Genomic DNA, 16,268 nt, shown 5'->3' with positions numbered 1-16,268 from the left:
TAGAACGCGCCCACAGGGTTCCCGGAAAACCCCCACCACCTGGCACTCAGCCTCGCCCACTAATAACAAGACTCCTCAACTACCGTGACAGGGACCTCGTACTGCAGCTGTTCCGAAAAGCAGGCCCAATGCGCTTCGAAGGGGCAATCATATCGGCCTATCCAGACTTTACAGCAGAGGTACAGAAAAAGCGTAACTCATTTTTTCGGGTCAAAGAGCGACTAAGAGACTACAATATCAAATACGCTCTGTTGTTCCCGGCCAAACTTCGAATACAGGACGACACCCGCACTTTCTTTTTCACCTCACCAGAAGATGCATGGACTTGGCTACATGCCAAGGGACTCGCTGACCCTCCCAATACAAGAAATTCCAAAGATAAAAATCACCCTCCTAGTGGCAAACGCAAACCCAGCAGGCAACCAGACACTAAACCTACTCCTGAACAGTCTCGCGTGGAACGCTCTCTATTATTGCAAACCACATCCCTTTTCGCCAATGCATCCCCGGGGTCTGTATCGACGCACTCGGGATTAGAATCCGAGCTTGGGATACTCTCTGACTCTACAGACTCCGCCTGTGCCCCCAATCTCACTCCACGAACAGCAGACGACATCTGCTAATATATACCAATCTCGGACACAACGGCACACGACATCCTACAGAAGTAGTCACTAATCGTCTACTACGCTGACCTCATTTCCACCGCACTGCTGCCCCCGACCGCAGCAAAAGACTCATGGCTGGTCCCAGAAAGTAGCAGCTTCAACAAGAACATAACGGGTCGGAACCAGCATTGATTTGAACTTATTTACTTGAAACACCCCCGCACCATATGGAACGTTCTATCTGGTTGGCAAGTATTGTATCGTTAACGCCCTTGCCACAACCACAGTTACTGTTAGATATAGTTAATGTTATTGTTTTAATTAGCAGAATCATATCTATGAGGCATAATTTAGATTATAGTATTCGTAGTAAAAGCTGTTTGATTGCTAATGATAAGTACATACTAGGCAGCTGCAGTATAAATTGGCCAAGCATAATGGGCGTGAAATACACTATAGTTGTAAAAGGAGTGGGCCCACCAAACCCACAAAATCTAGACATACAAGTACAAAAGTTCCATGGCAACCCAAAGACAACAGTATAACCCGCAATATAAAATACTCACATGGAATATAAGGGGCATGGCATCCCCGCGTAAACGACAACAGATCCACGCATACCTCAGGAGACATCAAATACATTTTGCCATGTTACAGGAGACACACCTGGCTAAGTCCTCTTTGGAGAACACAAAAGTAAAATGGAAGGGGCAATTATATGGTACCATTTTTTCAACATATGCTAGGGGAGCGGCGATCTGGATAGCCCCCGGGGTCCCTTATGTTACGTCCCGCATACAATGTGACCCAGATGGCCGATATGTCCTTTTGGAAGGTGCCCTAGACGGGGAACCCATGGCATTAGCATCAATATATACCCCCAATTCAAATCAATGGGAATTCCTACAGACACTTAACAGTAGTAAACTTAATGATCCGGAGATGGATACTATTTGGGGCGGTGACTTTAATTGCGTATTAGACATTCACATAGATCGCTCTATCCCTCCGTTAGATAATACCCTAGCTAAACGTGCTTCACTCGAACTTGCAGAGTGGGCCTCCAACAATAGGCTAAGAGACATTTGGAGAACTGCCCACCCCACACACCGTGAATATTCTTTCTACTCCCCTGTGCATAAATTGCACACTAGAATAGACATGATGTTTGCGTCAAAAGATATAATCCCAAAAATAACCACATCAGGCTATCTGGCTCGCACCATATCTGATCATAATCCGCTTCAAGCTACCCTGAGAACGGGCCGCACACACACGTGCATTCCCACATGGCGTCTACAACCAGATGCCCTCATAGATCCCCCTTATCATGCTGAACTAGCTAAGTGCTTATCGGATTACTTTGCTTTAAATAAAAACACAACAACAGCGCGCGCCACGGAATGGGACGCTCATAAAGTGGTTATACGCGGCCACTGCCTTGCAGCCTCGCTGGGGGTCAAAAGAATGCTTAATAAGGAATTACTAGAGATAGAATTAAAAATGCGCAGGGCAGAGACCGAGACCACCACTAGCGGGCCCTCGCTTGAAACACTAAATTCGCTGAAATCTGACTACAAAGAAGCGGATGACATGACAGGCTCAGCAGACATGACTATAGACATTTTAAAACCCGTCAACACGCAGAAGGCGATAGATCGGGCAAGCTATTGGCATGGTTGGTCCGTCAACCATTACAGTCCTCACCCATAGGCGCGATAAGAACACACTCAGGGGAAGTGATTAACACACAAGCCGGAATCAATGAGTCTTTTCATATGTATTATCGTTCACTATATCAGCCCACTCACCCTCCAAATGAACAACTTCTTTCTGAACTCCTCTCATTGATTCCCCAAAATACGAATATCATTGACAGCGCAGCCATACTGGACGGTCCCATCACTATCGAAGAACTACGCTTAGCTCTTTCTCAAATGGCGCGCGGCAAAACTCCTGGCTCAGACGGACTACCAACGGAATATTACAGTTCACTATCTGCTCATCTCCTGCAGCCCCTGACTGAGGTATTTAACGAGGCACGTAATAGAAAGCAGCTGCCAGACTCCATGCGCGAAGCATTGATAGTGGTGCTACCAAAACCAGGACGGGATCCACTTGATGTCAAATCCTATAGACCACTCTCCCTATTAAACACTGACTGTAAACTCCTGGGGAAAATTCTAGCAAATAGACTACTCCCTTATTTATCAGACTTAATTCATCATGATCAATCTGGATTTGTACCAGGGAGGAACACTTTTTTAAATATAAGACGCCTAATACGTATATTACACAGTACCACAGAAACTGAGGCAGTGGCTGTGGCATTGGACATAGAGAAGGCATTTGATACGCTCGGATGGGAATATCTCTTCCGCACTCTGAAGGCGTTCGGCTTTCAAAGCGGTTTCATTAACTGGATTGCCACTCTATACACTAAACCAATAGCTCGCGTCAAAACGGGCCAAATGATATCAGACGCGTTCCCCATCGGCAGAGGCACCAGACAAGGTTGCCCTTTATCCCCTTTATTATTTGCTATAGCTATGGAGCCATTGGCAATTAAACTTCGTAGCTGGGCAAGCAGGTGGGGCATCCTAGAATCCAACACATACCATATTATTTCCCTATACGCAGATGATGCTCTAATATATTTGCGTAACTATACCTCCTCCCTCGCAGAAGTTATACAAATCCTGGATAACTTCGCTTTATCATCTGGTTTATGTGTTAATTGGGCGAAATCATGTATTTTCCCGCTCACTCGTATACCTACGGAACAGCAATCGGTATTACCACTACATCAACTGACATGGGCATATCAGACTTTTAAATATCTGGGGATTCAGGTTTACCACTCTATGACAGACCTACGCGAGGGCAATCTCGATAGGCTGCTACGCTCAACTCGGGGATCCATGGCATTTTGGAGTTCCCTCCCACTATCACCCATGGGCCGCACGGCCATAGCAAAAATGTTAATATTACCCAGATTTTTATACTATTTTACAGCGCTCCCATTATCCCTGCCACGTTCATTCTTTCATAAACTACACTCTCTGCTGACTGATTTGCTGTGGGGCAGAGACAGACGAAGAGTAGCTCTAGCCATTACACAATATCCACAGGAGGAAGGCGGACTTGGCATGCCGAACTTTGAATTATACTACGCAGCAGCCCAACTCCAATGGGTAGCCACGTGGCTTAGCGACCCACCCACCCCAGAGTGTACAGCGATAATGTCTTGTGTGGCACCACAAACGATACTGTCATCACTTATGTCCAAACCTCCTTACCCATCTAACAGAAATCCCCTAGTAGTAACGGCTAGATACTGCTGGCGGAGATATGTCCAGGGCAAAACCTTAACTCCCCCTTATTCACCTGCAATACCTTTGGCTCAGGTACCAGGTGTCCGAGCTCTTTCCCATCACCATGATATACGGATAACCAAGGCACTGAACATGGGAGACTTGTACTTGAACTCTAAAGCAAGCACTTTCGCAGAGCTCGTGACTGCTGGTATCATGCAACCTGGGGCCTTCTTAACATTTAATGCTATTAACAAACTTCTACAAAACTTTTGGGGGAGCAACCCAAACGAGCCTGATGAATCCCCCCTACTCACCTCATTACTCACTATAGGAAACATTAAGGGCTGCATTACTAAATTATATAAAATACTCCTAACAGATACCTGCACTGCTTTGACCCAAGTTAAGAGCCGCTGGGATGAGGTCCTCCCCACACCAGTTGATCAGAAATCCTGGAAAGCTGCCCTCACCACGATTAAATCTGTATCCCGTAATGTTAGACTAAGATATACTCAATTCAATTATATCCATCAAGCATATCTATCTCCGTCCCGCATCAACAAAATATACCCAAACTCTAAGCCAGAATGCCCTAGATGCGCTACCCCTGCTGCTAATTTCTACCATATGGTTTGGGAATGCCACACAATACATACTGGCTGGTGCCGCATCACCGAGACGGTTGCAGACATAATAGGAAACACGCTTATTCCCACACCAGAATCCTGCTTATTGGGCATACGTCGCCGGGACAAGAATGAAAAACACACTCACAAGTTTATAGATCTTGCGTTTATAATATACAAGCGTTCGATCGCTACACACTGGAAGGCCCCTAACGCCCCCTCATTCCGCACCTGGCTTTCAGCCTTACACAGCTCCACACTAGCGGAGGCACACACTCTAAGACAGCTACAACTCAGAGGCCAGATACAGGAGGGAGCCACACAGTGGGATCACTTTGTAATACAAATAGAGGCTAGAGATGATGATTACCCCCCTTGAAACACGCGACACGTACAGAACGACCTACACGTAAACACTTAGCAACCACGATAAGTAATAAATCATATCCGTAGTAGCGTCCCAGCCAGCCTCGCCATATCAACCCGGAAATATATAGTTGGATAACAAGCGCAACTTCATCCAGACACGAATATACAAACTGACAAAAGATCCCGAAGCCCTGCTACCCCAGCCTTTGCCCCATTGCAAACTATATAGCATGTAAACAAGCACTAACATATTTCACGCCTATACAGATGAATATTATCGTAATCACTTAGAATACCATTAGATATACTTAAATAAAACCATAGATATGCCTATTGTTATTGTTTTAAAATGTATCAAGTTAAGTTACACGCCAGTACATTAAAAATGTAACCGTACTGTATGGGAATTACAGGTACGTGCAAGGACACATGAAAAGGGAAAAATGTTTATTCTCTTACTAACTCAAGCTATATGTACTGCCGCTCGTGTGTTGTGTTTAATAAACAGATTTAAAAAAAAAAAAAAGTTTTAATTGTATATGTAATTATTTTTCATAAATTAAATACAAAAAATACATATGTTTTCTTAAGGTTAAAAAAACCAACATGGTATAACATTTATGTATTATGTAGTAACATTAAATTACATTAATTGATATGTTTATATCACTAAAATAAGTGTATTTAATTTAACATTAGTTCCTATGGGAATGTGAGTAGCAATAGGCTTACTAACTGTGAGTGGGTTCATGTCCTTCCCTAACCCTTTCCTAGCAGCTCTTTAAACGCTCCATACTTCTCCCAAAACCCCTGCTCTTTAGTGTGAGCATTCCCCATAGTCCAGCCACTTCTCCATCCCTCCTAACTTCACTACTATGTGCATACCTACATATCAGTGGCGGCCTGTCTTTTAGGGCAGAGGGGCCACGCCCCCCCACCTTTTGCCCCTCATGAAGAGTGTCTGTCAGGCTGAACAATGGTCAGACTGACAGACACTCTCCATGTTCAGCTCAGGCAGCCAGGAGCAGACATGCGTGATTTGCGCAGACTCCTGGCAGCCTGAGCTGAACTTTGCTGGGCTGAGGAGGTCACAGCTCCTATGGGCGTGACCTCCTCGGCCCAGCAAATGTGCCTCGAGGCCCTCCCCTGGGTGACGAGGAAAGCGTCACCCATTGACACTCGCCCTGGGCGCTTCAGGTTTAAGCCCTGAAGCGCCCAGGGCGAGTGTCAATCAGTGACACTTCGTCACAGAGTGGGGTGGGGTCAGCAGTCTCACTGACCCCATCCCACTCTGTGACGAGGCTGGGACTGCTGCCCTCCCTCATTGGCTGATCTCAGGTCGGCCAATGAGGGAAGGCAGCAGTCCCAACCCTCCTGGGACCTGGAGGCTGAAGGTAAGTGTGTGTGTGTGTATGTGTGTGATGTTTTAAATTGAATGTTTGTTGCACGCGTGCATGTTTGAGTGTTATGAGTGTTGTTAATGGATGTGCGTGCGTGCGTGTGTGTGTGAAAGAATGAGTGTGTGCGATCTTTTAAAATGAATGTTTGGTGCATGCGTGCATGTTTGAATGGTATGAATGTTGTTAATGGATGTGCATGCGTGCGTGTCTGTGTGTGAAAGAATGAGTGTGTGTGTGTGTGTGTGTGCCCCGCCCGCCCCCTCCCTCCTAAAGCTGCCGGCCGCCACTGCTACGTATTCAGATACGTTGTCAGTCAGGCGGAGGTTTTGACCATCGCATGTAGGTTAGTGAATTGTATTTTGTAGTACATTAGTAGCACAACCGTAGTACTACTAAACATACAACTAAATGCAGTCTATGACTATGCCTCTACATCTGTCATTCCTTTTATCAGTTTCACGTTCTCTGCCCAGCATCTCTGACATAGACCTGTATATGCCATACTAAATCCCTCCACAAATCCTACTATCAACTACTCCACTGAAATACCGTCATGTATACTTTCAAACATTAACCATGGCCTCCAACCTAGCTGGGGTACTAGCCCTTTCCCATAACCTCCTTCTGCCTCTTTTACCATTTCCACTTCCTTGCCTAGCAAAGCAGTGCACCAGTGACGTCCATTGCATCACTGGCACTTGTGCCTAAAGATGCGCAGGGATCTAAAGCATGTTCCTTTGCTTAAGTTGCTGCAAAGTCTGGTGCTTCTGCTTTTGTCGGGTACCCATCACCTCCCCCAACTCAGGTGGCTCAGCCCTGAAAAGGCACTGGTTTAAGGGTGACTGTCTCACCATGTGTTGTGCCGGTACTGAGCTTGTCAGTCATAAGTTGCAGGCACAATTCATTGTCAATTTCTCACAAGGGCTTTGAAGGTTCCACCCTCGCCTGGTTTGGAATTCTTCATCATACCTTAGTGAAGCCAGAGCTCAGAAATGTATCTGGTGACCTACTGACGTCCAGATATGCAAACAACACAATAATGGTCTCTGTATCTGCTTCACAAAATATACTGACATGATGACGTTCCCCAGTGATGTCATCTGTGAGGACATCCACAACAACGTATTTTAGGTTATGATTAGCTCATGTATGTGTTTATGATTGCATAGTTCAAAACAACGATTCGATTTCAATTGTTTCTAGGTGTTGGACTATAACCATATTTTCATATAACGATTTTTTCAATTGAATCGAATTACAATTAAACAAAAATGCACCAATAGCGAACCTGTAGGTATTTTACAAGTGACTGAAAACATAAGGCCCCAGAAAGATCCCAAACAATCACCTTGCACCTTCTAGCACCCGGGAGGGACACTGTACCACACCTCCTGCATCAACATTTAATTTTCTGCAGTTTGGTTAAAAAACTCTCCTTTTGGCGCCCTAGGCGGCAGCGAGGTTAAATGTATTCCTACGACACTGAGTTTGGCATGTCTCTTGCATATTCCCCACAACTGTACCTTCACGGTCACCTTCTGAGCATCTCAAAGCATTCAGGTTCCCATTCACAGTAACTGTCAAATGTAAAAAATATACAAATACCGCACACATCCGACTCACTTAGAGTGACTTCTATTTATTGCAATATTAATTTTTAAAGAGCTGTTCCGGCAGAGCAAAGGCAGTAGCCATGCAGAAAGATTAATCCCACTTATCTCTACTAACATGCTGCTGGGCACTTTGTATACGTAAATGTAAAAATATTTGCAGAAACAGTATTTATGCAAATTATTGAAAATGTACATAGGTAAAACGCTGAATGCATTACCTGTTAGTTTTACATTTACACTTCCCCTCGAAGCCCAAATGGCTCCCAATACTCATTCCCTCAACATCTACGGGTGCACCTCATTTACCTATAGCTATGAGGCCCAGTAGTCACCTCTCCACCCCACTGGAGTAACTCCTACAGCTCACACACACACTCTGAAATCCGTAATCCGTGCCCTTTGATTTGGAAACCAGTGACTCGCTTCATGACGAGGTGACCGCCTAGACTCCATACTCGCAGAGCCAAGACAAGAATCACGCAGAAGCCAATCTCAGCCACAGCTACGTGTGGTCAACCATGCAAATGCTAACACATCATCTCATTCATCCTTTATTTATATGAAGCGGTCAGTAACTCATGTGAAAAGCCAGTTGTCCATGACTTGTTCAGTTCTTTAGCATAATCAAAATGGCTGCTGTGCATTCGTTTCGTCTGTTTGTGTGAGGTCTTCCCTGTTTGCATTTCCCAAAGAATAGCTCAATAGAACACTTTGCTCACTGCATTTCACGTGCAGTACATCCAGCATAGCACAGCTATGTGCGTAAATGGTTATCATTTCGCACTTAACTCCAACCCAATTTGCGAGAGACATTGTTAACACTGCCTAACCACCCAAAGAAGTACACATATGTCATGAAACTATGGAAAATGTGTTACTCAACAGTTAAGTCAGTGCATTAATACAAAATATCTTTTCAGATACTATCAGGCTGTGGTCATACCAGGGCATAACACTGAAACTGTGATGCTTAATGTTATAGAGACATCTTCTAGACGATGGACAAAGGTGAAGCATGCTACTGAACCAACTGGACTGGTAAGCAGTGTTCAATTAAGTTAACTAGCATTTACTACTGAACAGGTTGTCCCACTTGGCTCAATGCTGGAGAGATGGTACTACAAGATTTACGGCCATCTGTGGGTGAATGTTGTCAGTTTTTTAAGATAACCACCAATTGACACCCTGCAACCTCTCTTTTTGGCACCCTGCAAGGATCAGTTTTCAGCCTTGTCCTTTTCAACCTCTATGTAGAACTAGCGGGACGCCCTAAAAACACTTGACCACTCACACCACCAATATGCGGCCGACATGGAGATTTACATAAAAATCCAGAATAATCTAGTGACTGATTATATCAAGTGCTATTTATCTAAAACACAAAAAATACCAATCAAAAACTGAACCAAAATGAAAAAGGGTTTATCGTTATCAACCAGAACTCTAACAGTAGCACTGCAAGCAATGCTTAACTTGTAAACATAAGCGCAGAGGCCCAAAGTTTTTCCTTAGGAGCCACCCGCTTGTGCTGCCGAATCACAAGGCTGATGGCTCCCTATAGTTCTAATGTTTTTTATTTCATCCCTGTTTTCTCTTGTAGTCACTGTTTTCCTCCATTACTGTACCTCTGACCTTCTTCCTTTTTTTTTCTCTCTTGGTTCATGTCAACCTCTGAGGATAAAAAATAACCCCCGAAAATGAGCAATGGTGCCCACCACCCGCAACCACTGCTTCAAATTAAGCGTGGGCTACAAGGAGATCATAGACAAAACCACAAGAAGCCAACCTCTGATCAGAACCTATCCACAGGGCAAATTCCCTTGGATTCCTAATAAATAACACACTTAACCTTGAACCTAACATTATTACTATGGCGAATGGTGACCCCTGTAAGATGAAACTCAAAGTCAATCCAGAAACTGAAATTTAGCGAGGGTCTAAAAAAGGTTGCTCAAGTATAGGTTATAAATTGCATAGCATATAGAATCTTTCCTCTCACTCGCCCACCTGCTATTCGTATGCCCCGGAAAAAAATGATCCACACTACAGAAGTGTTACGGACGCGAAAACAGTTTAGCATTAATGAATCTCAAATTTCTCCCTTTACATCCCACTTACAACGTCTGATCAGCATGTATCATTTATAAGGATTTGAAACTTTACACACTAAACTACCTAGAAAATCATCACACCATCTCCGAAAAAGGAGATATTTTCGCAGCTCACATAAACTCTGCCTAGTATAGCAATACTGCAAGACCTCCAACATAACCTTATCTTTTCTCAGAATTTGGTTCCAAAATCTTGACCAATATACCTATCAAGATAATGTTTAAGGTAATCCTTTAAAATGAATGATCCATAACTCCTTTAAAGTTAAATTTATTGTTATTCTTCACTCTTTATCCAATGCAACTTAAAGCCCTTGTACATGCCAATACCTGTTTCACAAGCATTGCTCTCACTTCATCAGGGTGAATGAATCATTTTACACTCACTTTCAAATGAGACCTGTTTACAGCATCATATCCCCAATACTTAGGGTAATATTACAAGCCCCTTCCGCTGCCTTGCACCGCCCTAGTGTAATTTTTTTATGCTAAGGCATCGTTAAGGAGGCCATTCCCTGGTGTCAGATTTACAAAAAGGGGTAATGCATGCATTGTGCCACTTTGTAACCCCTTGCGCCACATTATGCCTATGCCAGGCATAATGTATGCAAGGAGGCATTCCCCCACAGGGAGGCCCGAAAAATGGCACAATGAAATTGACAAGATTTCACTGCGCCATTTTTTCTGCCATTTTTAACGTCTGCCCAAGGCAGGCGTTAAACTAACGCTCCTGTATTGGCCTCTGGGCCTCCCTGCGCGTTGCTGCAGTAGCTATCTGCAAGACTCAATACAGGGAACAAAAGGGTTGCACATAAACCCCCCATGTAAATGTTCATTTCCAGCACAGAATCAAGCAGGACACTGTGGAACTAAACAGGAAATCTGTGTTTTTGTTCTTCATCATATTCTGCCTATTTTTTTGTCAACTTATTTTTCTTTTTGGTTTCATCCTCACTCAGACATGCCAGCTCACACAGTGCTACTGTGTGACACACAATACCGCCGTCCTTCACATGGTCTCCCGGCGAAGAGAGAATATCACACAGTGACTGTTTCACACCGAGGAACAAAAAGTGAGCTGGAAACCATTTCACAGAGTGGGTTTCCAGCTCGTGTACCGATACCCTGCATAGTCGGTGTCCATCAATTAAATTGTGTGAAACCTCCCCAGAATAACAATGGCATTTTTAGGTCGAGCGCGCAAGCACTTCGACCTATTGTAAGTATTGTGGGCTTTTTAACACGCCCACCTCACACTCATCGCTTTCATTCGTTCGTGGGCTTGCTTTTCAAAAATCACTTGATGTCATTGGTAAATGCTCTACGTTTGACCTGCCTTGGGGCGGTTTGGTTACCGCCTCAGACACCGACCCTGTTACAGGGATAATTGCATGATTGACGATATGTGTTACTGTAGGCGAACTACTTTTTTTTTACTTTTGTCTCTCCCTTTGGCGCGCATGCTCTTGGCGGCCATGGTGCTTTACAGTTTCAAAGACCACAAACTTTTGCTTTCTTTGTGCTCAATCTGGTTGGATAGATAGGTTTGGGACAATAGAAGAGCCTCAAAAAGTGGCCTCGTCACTAAGCCAAGACCACCCCCTTTGCACATGTGAAATTTTGTTAGAAGTAAGCAGATTATACTGTATTTAAAATGTACTTTTCATAGTGTAATCATTTAATTGTTAGGGCAATCCACCAAAATAAAGTTTACAATACCCACCTTCCTAATTTTTAAGGACGGTTCTTTTTTTTACGTATTTCTTTTTAATTAACCCCTTTTTCACATAAATGTTTTAAGCACTAATGGCCGGGGTTATCATTGCGATATGAGCTTCACAAAACAACTGTCTCCAGCTGTGTCATTTTGTTCCACTTTCTTTTACCAAGCAGGCTCTTGCAGATTCCAAGACTGTACTTTTTGCCACACTGCCATACTGTGTTTACATTTATTATACAATGTGCTGTGGTTTCTCCCAATAACAATATATGTCTGCAGTTAGAGGTGGACGAGCCACTGAGAACTCGAGTAAGGTTCATGTCTGAAGCCTGGCTCTTGCTCAGCTTGAGTTTCTGTTAGAATCTCGAGCCCCTAACGAGCCGAGCTTTCGTGTGGCTTCTGCTTTCCTCCCTCTCTCTGCCCAGGATGTGGCCTTTCGGGCAAAGCTGGCGAGTCTCAGCGTCGGCTCAGCATCTTGTGATTCCAGATAAAGCACTTAATCTCCCCGTCCCTATAAACAATGAATGTGATCTAATGTAGCTCGCGCTCATGTAATCCCCAAGTTACTGCTGAATAAAAGCTGCATAAAATGCACAGAGGTAAAAACAAATTCTTAAATAAGGAAAGACAAATTGAAACACATTTAGTTGCTGATTTGTACAAAGGGAAACCAGAAAATCTGGCTATATGGAGGCTTCCTCGCCTAACTCATGCGATTGTAGGCAAATATTATATTTCACCAAAACACTTTTTCCTTCATTATCCCATATGAAAGCACTTTCACCTATGTGAACTACCAGAATACCAGTTGTACAAAAATCTATTGTGTTGTTTTATTAGTCGGTTATGCTGCTGAATAATAATCAGGGCCAGGCACAGTGTTTACATTACACTTCTCTTGCCTCTTAGTTTATTAATTGTTCGCATTTAAAAACTAGCACTTTTAATAAGTACTACTCAGTGCAGTGTTATAATGTGAAATATTAACGCCAAAGCTTCCACGTGTTAAAGAAATATCCGGGTTGAATTTTGACAAACTTACATTTTAGGGCTCAGCTCGTGTACGGGCTCTATGATACCAGCAAGACCCTTGGCTCGGTTCTAGGTCGGCTCTCCCGGTTTAATTTGTTGTCTCTGCGGGTACACCCAAATGTTCAAATACACTCTCACATTATATTAGTCACACACTACGATTACCCATGGGTGCAGCTCGGGATTATCTGTATGCTGCCATATATAACACCGTGTCAGCTCACCCCAAAACATGTGAGTCCAGTGGCATCTCACAGGTCAGGGTACAGGTGATTTCCGAGATTTCATCCAACGTGTCGCCTCGTTCTCAAACCTTCCCATGCCCTGACCGCATGAACTGGGTGGAATTAGGAATTAAAGCACACGTCACAGGTTACCACTAACTCCCATTATTAGGCCAAAAACAGCATTCATTTTAGATTACGGGCTCGTCCAAATCAGTGTACACAGATGGCAACTTTCAAGGCACCATTCCTCCATTTGCGCCCCAGTAAAAGCACTGTACTCGTTTCATTATCAGATAACATAGCAGTCTGCACACGTGTTTTACTGCCTGGTGACAGATCTACAGCAGAACTACACATATCTTATAATAATGCCGGCTTTGTCACTCGACCGAACGGTTTGACCCTGGACAGATTATTCATATCTCCTAATTCCTGCAGCCACATCTGCCAAAACGGGAGCGTTTAGAAACGGGCTAAACCAGTTTTATCGAATGCGGAGGATTACAATATGTTGACCTACCTGGGGTGGAATACGCCCCCTCGAGCTCTCGGTCCGGGAGGCGCCTCGTGCAGGTGCTTCAGAACGAGGAGTAGGCGGCGATGGCTGCTAGTACATGATTGGAATAGATGCAGGGCATTTTTAGCGGTCTTTCCGTGCAGCCAAAGTACACGCGCTTAAAATAAAACCTTGCCGCGTGGAAAGTGAGCCTAATAAAAAAAAAAAACTTTTTCTTTGAAGGCGCATAAATATCCAGGTGGTCCGGCGTGTTGCCACCCTCTCGTTCGGGGTCCTGTTTCCCTGCGAGGTGGGAGCAGTTACAAATCGCTCGTGTCTGCTGGAGTGTGTGTGTCGCTGGGTGAGCGGCAGGCAGATCCTTTGGGGATTGGAAGAGGAAGGTTAGGTTACCCAGAGCAACAGCTGCCCTCCTCTGTGTACACACAAGAGTGTCAGCGGCTGAGCCAGCCCCGATTCAGCCTACAGGGCCTGTCCGACAGCAGCCCCGGAGGTAGTCACAGCCACGGCCCCCGTTGTACACCACGGTCTGCCGATCCCGCCCCGGAGTAACTGCCCTGCTGCAGCTCCATCTCGCACGGCAGCGAGGTGTTTACTTTCCCTTAACTGGCGGCGTCGTTAGAGGGGGACCAGATGGGACTCACGCCACAGCGCTGTTTGTCCTGGTCCCCACATTGGGCCCTACCACTGTAGCTGCTGAATGTGCCGAGAAGCAACAGAGAGGGAGGGGGATGGGTGATACCCCCCTACCCCCAATAATAAAGCTACCCTTTAAACAGTGGGATACAGGTGCTTTCAGTCGGCTATGGTGAAGGGTCTGGCGGATTTTCACAAGGCATTTTTCCATACACACAGAAAAAAGGTTACACCCACTCGAACCCACTCCAGCTTTAAGTCTTCAAACACGCTGGTTATTTTATCAAATATTGTATTTTCTCTCACTTAGGCCCACTTAGCGCCGTTATTAGGTCATTTTTTGACGCAAAAGCGGCGCAAACTTACAAAATACAAGCTTACAAAAAATATATTTTGTAAGTTTGTGCCTCTTTTTCGTCAGAAAGCTACACAAATGCAGCATTAAAAAAGTATAAATATTGGCCTCAGCACCCCCACCAATCCATAATCTTCTCCCTTTCCACTGTCCCTAAAGTCTCTCTGGTGCGCCTCCTTGTCAATAATGTATTTTAACATTCTATGCCAGAGTGATTGTTGGGAAATCTGAAGCTTGCACCCCCCCCCCCCCCCCCCCCCAATCTTAGTGACCAAGCTACTCCCCCTGAAACTATTCGAATTGGATTTTCAATGTATGCAGTTATGAGTGTGTCCTTCTATATATCCACGTAGACAGAGAGATACATTTACTTTAAGCAACATCCTCTCCCTCCCTGCCTCCCTAAGCATCGCTTCTATGTGCACCGTGTCCACTCCAAGGCCTGGTTTATTTAGCATGTGCGGAAGCGAGCACATAACATCCATAGCCACTATCGAGCCATGCATATTTCAAAACAAGCATTGGCAACGCCGATTTGCCTGGCATATAACTATGTTTAGCCATTGCTGAGTTCAGGGACTCGAGTATACATGCACTGTGTCACTCTTCCTTGCATTCATGCCCACATTCATCTACACAGACTGTGTGTGTGCGCACACGTGTGTCTTACATCTGTGTACTACTATTTCGAAGCAGGTTTGGCTACTCCGATTGACACATCTTATTATTAGCCTTATTTATGTTTAGCAACACCGATTCAGTATTTTCAAATATAGAGAATGAACATAAAACCATAGTTTCTAAAGAGTCCGAAAAGTAATTTAGCTAATTTGCAATTAAAGATCCATGTAACACTCACTTCTCATCTGAAGAGACCAGCACATTAATTGTACTTGTAGCCAGGCATGCATCTTGCTTGCTCCAACATAATCATCACCAGGCAGGGCTTTAAGTGGGCAGGGTGAGCAGGTGCTGGGACGGGTCCCTATCGGACTCTCCATCCGTTTTTGCCCCCACCCCCAGAGTGGAAAAAAAATCTTAACTCGGCAGCAATACCACCTTGTGCTGCCTCGGATGTATCTTCAAAGAGACATACATACATGACCTTTAATATGACATATTACTTCATTAATCCAAACATGAGCTCAACATTTTACATTAATAAGTGGCTTATAAGTGCACTTTGTGAATATTGACGGTCACTCGAGTAGGCACATTTTTAAATGTGTGTGTTATTTTTCTACGTTAACTTATTTTCTATGCAGATCCAACACTTAGAATACATGAATAACAATGCTTCAGTTCTGAAATGATGAGCCTGTGAAATAACAATAACGTACAGCATCCATTTTAAGACATCCTCATTCCTCACTCCTCATCCATACTTCTCATCCCTGCTTCTCATCCATCATCCCTACTTCTCAACCATTATCCCTACTTCTCATCCATCATCCCTACTTCTCATCCATCATATATTATCCCTACTTCTCATCCATCATCCCTGCTTCTCTTCCATCATCCCTACTTCTCATCCATCATCCCTACTTCTCAACCATCATCCCTACTCCTCATCCCTCATCCCTGCTTCTCATCCATCATACATCATCCCTACTTCTCACTTCTCATCCATCATCCCTACTTCTCATCCATGATACATCAGCCCTACTTCTCATCCATCTTCCCTACTTCTCATCCATCATACATCATCCCTACTTCTCATCCATCATCCCTGCTTCTCTT

At 44.3% G+C, this 16,268-nt stretch overlaps 1 protein-coding gene across 1 annotated transcript in view; it reads right to left on the bottom strand.

The window, feature by feature from the left end:
* The window catches only part of CDKL2 (cyclin dependent kinase like 2), a 305,603-nt gene extending 291,371 nt beyond the window's left edge, over positions 1–14,232 (bottom strand). The window contains exon 1 of the mRNA XM_069230289.1: positions 13,544–14,232. The gene's annotated coding sequence lies outside the window, so the exon portion shown is untranslated. The remainder of the gene's footprint in view (positions 1–13,543) is intronic.
* Positions 14,233–16,268: the final 2,036 nt, after the last annotated feature.

The sequence above is a fragment of the Pleurodeles waltl genome, chromosome 1_1, assembly GCF_031143425.1.
Source record: "Pleurodeles waltl isolate 20211129_DDA chromosome 1_1, aPleWal1.hap1.20221129, whole genome shotgun sequence".
NCBI lineage: Eukaryota > Metazoa > Chordata > Amphibia > Caudata > Salamandridae > Pleurodeles > Pleurodeles waltl.
This window is presented reverse-complemented; position numbering and strand designations above follow the sequence as displayed.